Below are 6,435 nucleotides of genomic sequence, written 5' to 3' on the forward strand. Positions count from 1 at the left end.
GAAAGCCATTTCTCTTGAAATGATTGTCAAGGAACCATGACACATACCTAAAATAACCATAAGTAATCAGAAATTTACTCGGCTCTGCATACGCGCATGACGGCTATGTCATTCTCATTCTCCTTACAAGTAAACAAAATCGGTAAGGATCCTACATAGTACAAGTACGAATTTAATGCTTTTAATGTATACATGTATAAGAAGACCAGTTTTCCTTAGTCAATGATGTAAGCAAGAACGTTTTCTGTATACAGAAAAAGAATATAGAGAACAAACATGCTCTTTTGCGGGCTGACTGGTGCAATGTTATTTAAAATAAAAACCATTACGTTTCTGGGATACTCACGTACTAATATGGTACGATATATGCATAAACAGCCGCTAGAGAACCTCAACCCAGCGGGCAATTCGTGGTGTAAATTACGTCTAATATCCGTGAATTGCATACGTGTAATAGACGTGTATATTTGGTGTAAAATGAAAAATTCATTCTACGTGAATTTCTGCTTATCTAAAATACGTGTTCAAATTCACGTGTATTACACATATATATCTGGAAGAATAATTCCCGTGCATAAGTACTTATGCATTACTCAAGCATTATTCGCCTACTCTCTATACTATAATTTCCAGTATTGTGCAGTAATCCTATAAATATCATGCCATACGTGATATTTATAGTCTTCAAGTACTGGACATTGACTAAAATAAAAAAAGGAGTATAATACATCATTAGTTATTTCATTTTTATTAATCATTTTACAAAAATATTGCATATTCTCTACAGCATATGCATCAGTACTATTTATTGTATTGGTCTATTATCTATCTATCTATAGCAGTGGTGGTACTCAAATGGGTGACCATGGTCCAAATCCGGACCGCGACGAGCGCTGGTGTGGACCCCAGTACTTCCTTCTTTGAATGTACAAAATCTAGTTCATATCCAAGAAACTAAGCATTTCAGATTTGACTTTTTTTTCCCATAATACCCAGGTATTTGAACTCTCTCACCAATTCCAGTCTCTCACCATTCACTGTTACATTGCACTGGTAGTCACCTTCTTTCTCAATAACCATCACTCTACTCTTTTCTACATTTACTCTCAAGGCACGATGCTTACAGACATCAGCAAAACTCTGCACTAGCCTACCAAGTTCTTGTCCAGTACTTGCAAGCAGTACTGCATCATCAGCATACAACAAATTTGAGATATTCCATCCATCACCATTCATTACCAACGTCATCCCTCTCTCCATTACTTGTGTTTTCACTTCTCTCATCACCCCATCCATACATATATTGAACAACCGTGGGGACATCACACAACCTTATCGTACGCACATACTGATCGTGAACCATTCAGATGCCCATTAACTCTTACACATGCTTCACTACCATCATAAAAACCCACTTTGGCCCGGGTTTGGGGGGCATTTTGTGGGAAAAACAAATATAAGAAAAACAGGTGGGTTGGTCTTCAGGCCGCTTTCACACGAGGCCACAAGTGGCCGCCACTGGTGGCCCAGTGTGAAGGGGCCGGCAACTAGTGTAGCCGTATGAAAGCTCCGATTTGAAAAAATGCTTTACAGTGAGTGGCAGCAACCGCCAGTAGCGGACACTAGTTGCGCCAGCAAGCCACCGCCAGGAGGTGGTTGCCGGCCGGGCAACCGCAGTGGCCTCGTATAAAAGGCTCCATTGAAAACTATGGGAGGCAACTAACTGCGGCCACCGGTGGCCTCGTGTGAAAGCGGCCTTAAAAAATAAAAGTTGGTTTTTTGCCAACCCTGAAAGCCACCCTGTTCATCACTCACTAGGACTTCTGATATCTCTCTTACTTTATCTATAATACTGGGTAAGTCTTCCATATACCTTCCCTACCACACTTAATAAACTTAAGCCACGATAATTCTTGCACGTTCGCTCACTTTTAGTTTTGTACAGGGGTACAATCACAGCCTTCTTCCACTCTGCAGGCACAGTTTCACTCCTCCATGCCTTCTTACATATCTCCAACAAGCACTTCATTGCACTCTCTCCACTACACTTAAGCATCGCTGCATACACCTCATTAACCCCAGCTGCTTTTCCATTTTTCAGCCGCTTCACAGCACGCTTCACTTGAGTGGGTGTCACGTCTCCTGGTACTGCATTCCTTCTCTGCACACCCTCAAAACCAATCATGTTTACAGCTACTCTGCTCTCTCTATCCCCATTCATCAGGCTTTCAAAATATTCTTTCTATCTGGTCCTTACTTCATCCCCACGGATTAATAATCTACCACCTACATCCTTCACACCATCACATTTCTTTTTGCTTTCACGTCTACATTTCCACACCTCTTTCCAGAATAACTTTCTAATTTCAGAGTAGTTTGCATTTATTTTTCTTCCTAGATCCTCATTTACCTCCCTTTTCCTCTTCACTAGTCTCTTTACGTGCTTCTTGCTCTCAACATATTCAGTTCTTATTTCAACTGAACCCCTGTTCTGTAGCCACTTTAGCCACTTCTTACTCTTTTCCTCCACCACTCTCTTTACCTCTTCATCCCACCATGCCGTACCTTTCTTCTTTGCTGTTACTCTTGCCACACCACACACCGCTTTAGCATTCCTAACTAAGCAATCCCTATATGCATTCCACAGGCTGTCCTGATCCATTTCATTCCAGTTCGCTGATTCAAACTCCTCCTCTACTTTGGTCCTGAAATCATCTGCCATTTCTTTGATCCTCAGCTTCTCAACTTTCAGTATTTCTCCCTGACTGCTCCTCTCTCTCCTCTCAGCTTGATCTTGCATATCACAATCATATGATCTGACAGACCTTCACATCGTCCTCTCATGGCCCTCGTATCAGCAACCATTCCCATCATCGACCTCTCTACGAGCATGTAATCAATCAGGCTTCTTTCAACACGATCCCTGTTCCCTCTATACCATGTATATTTATGTCCATCTCTGTGTTTGAAATACGAGTTACAAATGCACAACCTCCTCTCCTGATACATAGCCTTTAGTCTCTTCCCATTATCATTTTCTTCTGGTATTCCATTATAACCCATTATGTCATCCTCAGGACCAGTGCCTACTCTTCCATTCATATCCCCTGTTACAATCACTTTACAGCTCCTGGTCATTTCTCCCACTACTTCACCCAGCACATCCCAAAACCTGTCTTTCTCTCTCTAAGTCCTGTCCTCACACTGGGCATATGCTACAATTACTGCCACTTTTGCTTTCTCACACTTGAACTTGACATACATACACCTCGAGCTGACACATTTGTAGTCTCTCATTCCACTCTGCCACACCTCGTTCATCAACAAAGCAACTCCTTCCTTGCATCTTCCTCTCCCATTCATTCCTGATCTTACACATTTCACACCCTCCCACTCCTCAACTTCGCACTTTTTCATCTTCGTTTCACAAAATGCCATCACAGTATATCTCGCACTCTTGAACACATTCAGCACTTCCGCCCTCTTGCTTTCCTCATTCACATCTCACATTCCACATGGCCATGCGAAACTGCCCATTTGGTTGGGGCCCTGGGCAGGTATTGGGCCCTCTGTGGCGCTCTGAAACGACTGCCATGATTAAGTGATTTTGGATAGGAGAATCTGGGGAACAATTAACCCTGCCAGAAACCCCTGTTATATAGTTACCAGCCAGCGTAGTAAATGGTTTCCTGGATACAGGAAACCATTAGGCTTGTCACTCAGTGTAGAGATCATAATTATGGCACCTCTACACTGAGTGAGTGGATGATGGGCGCCCCCACCCACCACCAAACTAAAACTGTTAATGTAATTTTCAAGTAATGCAATATGATGCAGTTTGTGGATGATGGATGGTTGCATATTGCAGCCAGACACATTTTTCTGTGTACAGCTCCCACCACAGTGGGATAGGCCTACCCTAGAGGAGCCCTTAGGGCCAGTGAGTGCTCCCTTTGGCACATAGACATGGCCTGACTGCACCCAGATACACCATGGTGTGTCAAGGTGAATACACCAGGCATTAGTGTATGGGAAGACTATGCATGATATAGGTGTTGGACTGGCTTTGTTTGTGTGTGTCAAGTCTGATGGAGGGCAAACATGCTTGATGATATATGAATCCTTACTACATGTACCCATTTTTTGTGTCCACTAAAGAAAGACCAACAGACACTGTTGGCAGAAGGGAATAACAAAACTGAATAACGAATTAGTACAAAGCAAAAGGAAGAACATCATGCCAATTGGAATCAAATGATCCAGAACTCTTGTTGGATTCTATAGCCTTGGGTTGTGGATTCATCTTAGTGGGAGGCGGTGGAAATAATAGTCGCTTTGAAGGTGTAGGTGAGGTCTTTTCATGGAGACTTGTGGACTTGGAGACTTCTGAGACTGACATCACGTCATCCATTCCTGTACCAAAATTAATACACGTTAGTATTACCATACCAAATGGAAATGGAATGGAAGTGTTAAGAGTTGACGTGTTTGTGGTGTAAGACGGTTTGGTCGATTGCAAATTGATAGAGTGAGAGACGTGTGGCTGCAGGAGGAGTCTGAATGAGAGAAAAGAACAAGGACTGTTAATATGTTCTGGGCACTTAAAACGGATGGATGAAGGGAGAATGGTGAAGGTGTATAAAGCAGGCGTGGAGGGATTGAGAGGGAGAAGTCGACTCAGGACGAGATGGAAAGATGGAGTGAGGAAGGCATTGTTGAGCAGAGGCCTGGACAGACATGAGGGTTACACACTGTATGTGCACAAGATAGAGTGAATTGGAGGCAGTTGGTATTGAAGGTGGAAGGAGGTTACATTAGTGAGCAGCTTGTAACAGCCTTGTGGCCTGGGCTTTTATTTCTGGGTGTTTAGACAGTGCCCATGTGTAGGATAAATTGTGTTGGTTTGAGCATTTGGGGTTCTTACTTTTCAATAATGAGGATGATGTGTGTTCCTGTGGAATTACGAAGGGACTTCCTTCTGGTATGCATCACCGTGCCTTTGGGTGGGAGGCAAGGTGATGCACACAAATGCAAAAAGGCCAAGTGCTCCACCCAACACCCCTGCAGCTAGAAATAAACAAAGTAACATATTCTACACAATGCACCATCTAAAAATTCAGCAACAAAAGCACAAGCCACATAAGTTTTACAAGCTGCTCACTAATGTAACCTCCTTCAACCCAACCAATACCAAACGACTCCATTTCACTATCTTGTAAACATCTTTCACCCTCCTTTATAATTATCCAGGCCCCTACTCAGCAATGCCTCCATCACTTCTTCCTGATACCTGTAAGGTAGAGTAACATGGATTAACCTAGCATGGATTACCCTTCATTGTCTGATTGCAAATGAAGTCCTCAGGCAGATTCTTCTTAACCTCTTTCTCTTCCCTCGTAATGGTAGACCTTCATCATCACTGGAACTCTCTGAACTTTCTACTGAAGAGGTCAACAGGTAATTCTCACATTCTCCCAAACTGTCTGAAATAACAAAGAGCAATGGTCATTTATCTACACCACGAACATCAGGGCTGTCGAGTGATACAGTGAGGGCAGCTGGTAACATTGGAGTGGATGTACTAACCCAGGTTTTCAGGCAAGTGCAGGACAGAGAGGAGATGCCACCAGAGTGGGGTGATAGTTACACTATCCCTATCTACAAAGGGAAAAGAGATGTGGTAGAGGCCTCCCCTTCTATGGGAAGGAGAGGATGTCTTCCCCCACTCTACAAGGTATTCTACCTTGAAGGAGCTAAGGACAAAGGCCAGTATTAATATGTATCTCTCTTATAGACTGAATTAGTAGCCTGTTACCTGAAGTCTTTAATGTTGACCTTTAATTATTCCAGGGACTAATAGTACTTAATTTCTTGTTATTAAGAAATTGTACAAATAAGGAGTATGATATATTAAGGCACTAAAAGGTTTGAATTATAACACTTACCAGAAGTGATCTTTACTTTTTCCAGTGCAAACATCCTCCATGTTTTTTGGTCTGGTTCTTGTTGATTCTTATGGGCAACTTCAGCACTAACCCCTTGTGGCCAAAATAAAGTTCGTGACTCCTCGTCCACCCAGCTGGATGGCACCACACCCTCCTCCTCCTTTTTTCCTTCCAGGCATACTGCTCGTTTCCACATCCTGTAGCCTACTGGAAGTAAAAAGTATAAGATAGAGATTTTAAAATTATATGGTAGAACACATTATAATGCCACAGAGAAAATATTAAGTTTTGAGCAATAATGGGTAAAATGTCCAATTTTATTTGTAACAAGTGTACAGTAGTAAAATATGTAATGTAGGGTTGAAGTAGACAATACAGGTCACAACTAAGCCTTTGTAATACTGTATACAAATTGGCAATTTGACTAATTAAAATACGGTATAATAATAATAATAATAATAAAAACATATCGGCAGTTTAAGCAGTTTAG

At 42.1% G+C, this 6,435-nt stretch overlaps 1 pseudogene; it reads right to left on the reverse strand.

The window, feature by feature from the left end:
* Window positions 1-4,210: 4,210 nt before the first annotated feature.
* LOC145394483 (uncharacterized) lies at window positions 4,211-6,141 on the reverse strand (annotated as a pseudogene).
* Window positions 6,142-6,435: the final 294 nt, after the last annotated feature.

Source organism: Coenobita brevimanus, chromosome 27, assembly GCF_032717465.1.
Source record: "Coenobita brevimanus isolate Jiangsu-jjx chromosome 27, ASM3271746v2, whole genome shotgun sequence".
NCBI classification, from domain to species: Eukaryota; Metazoa; Arthropoda; class Malacostraca; order Decapoda; family Coenobitidae; genus Coenobita; species Coenobita brevimanus.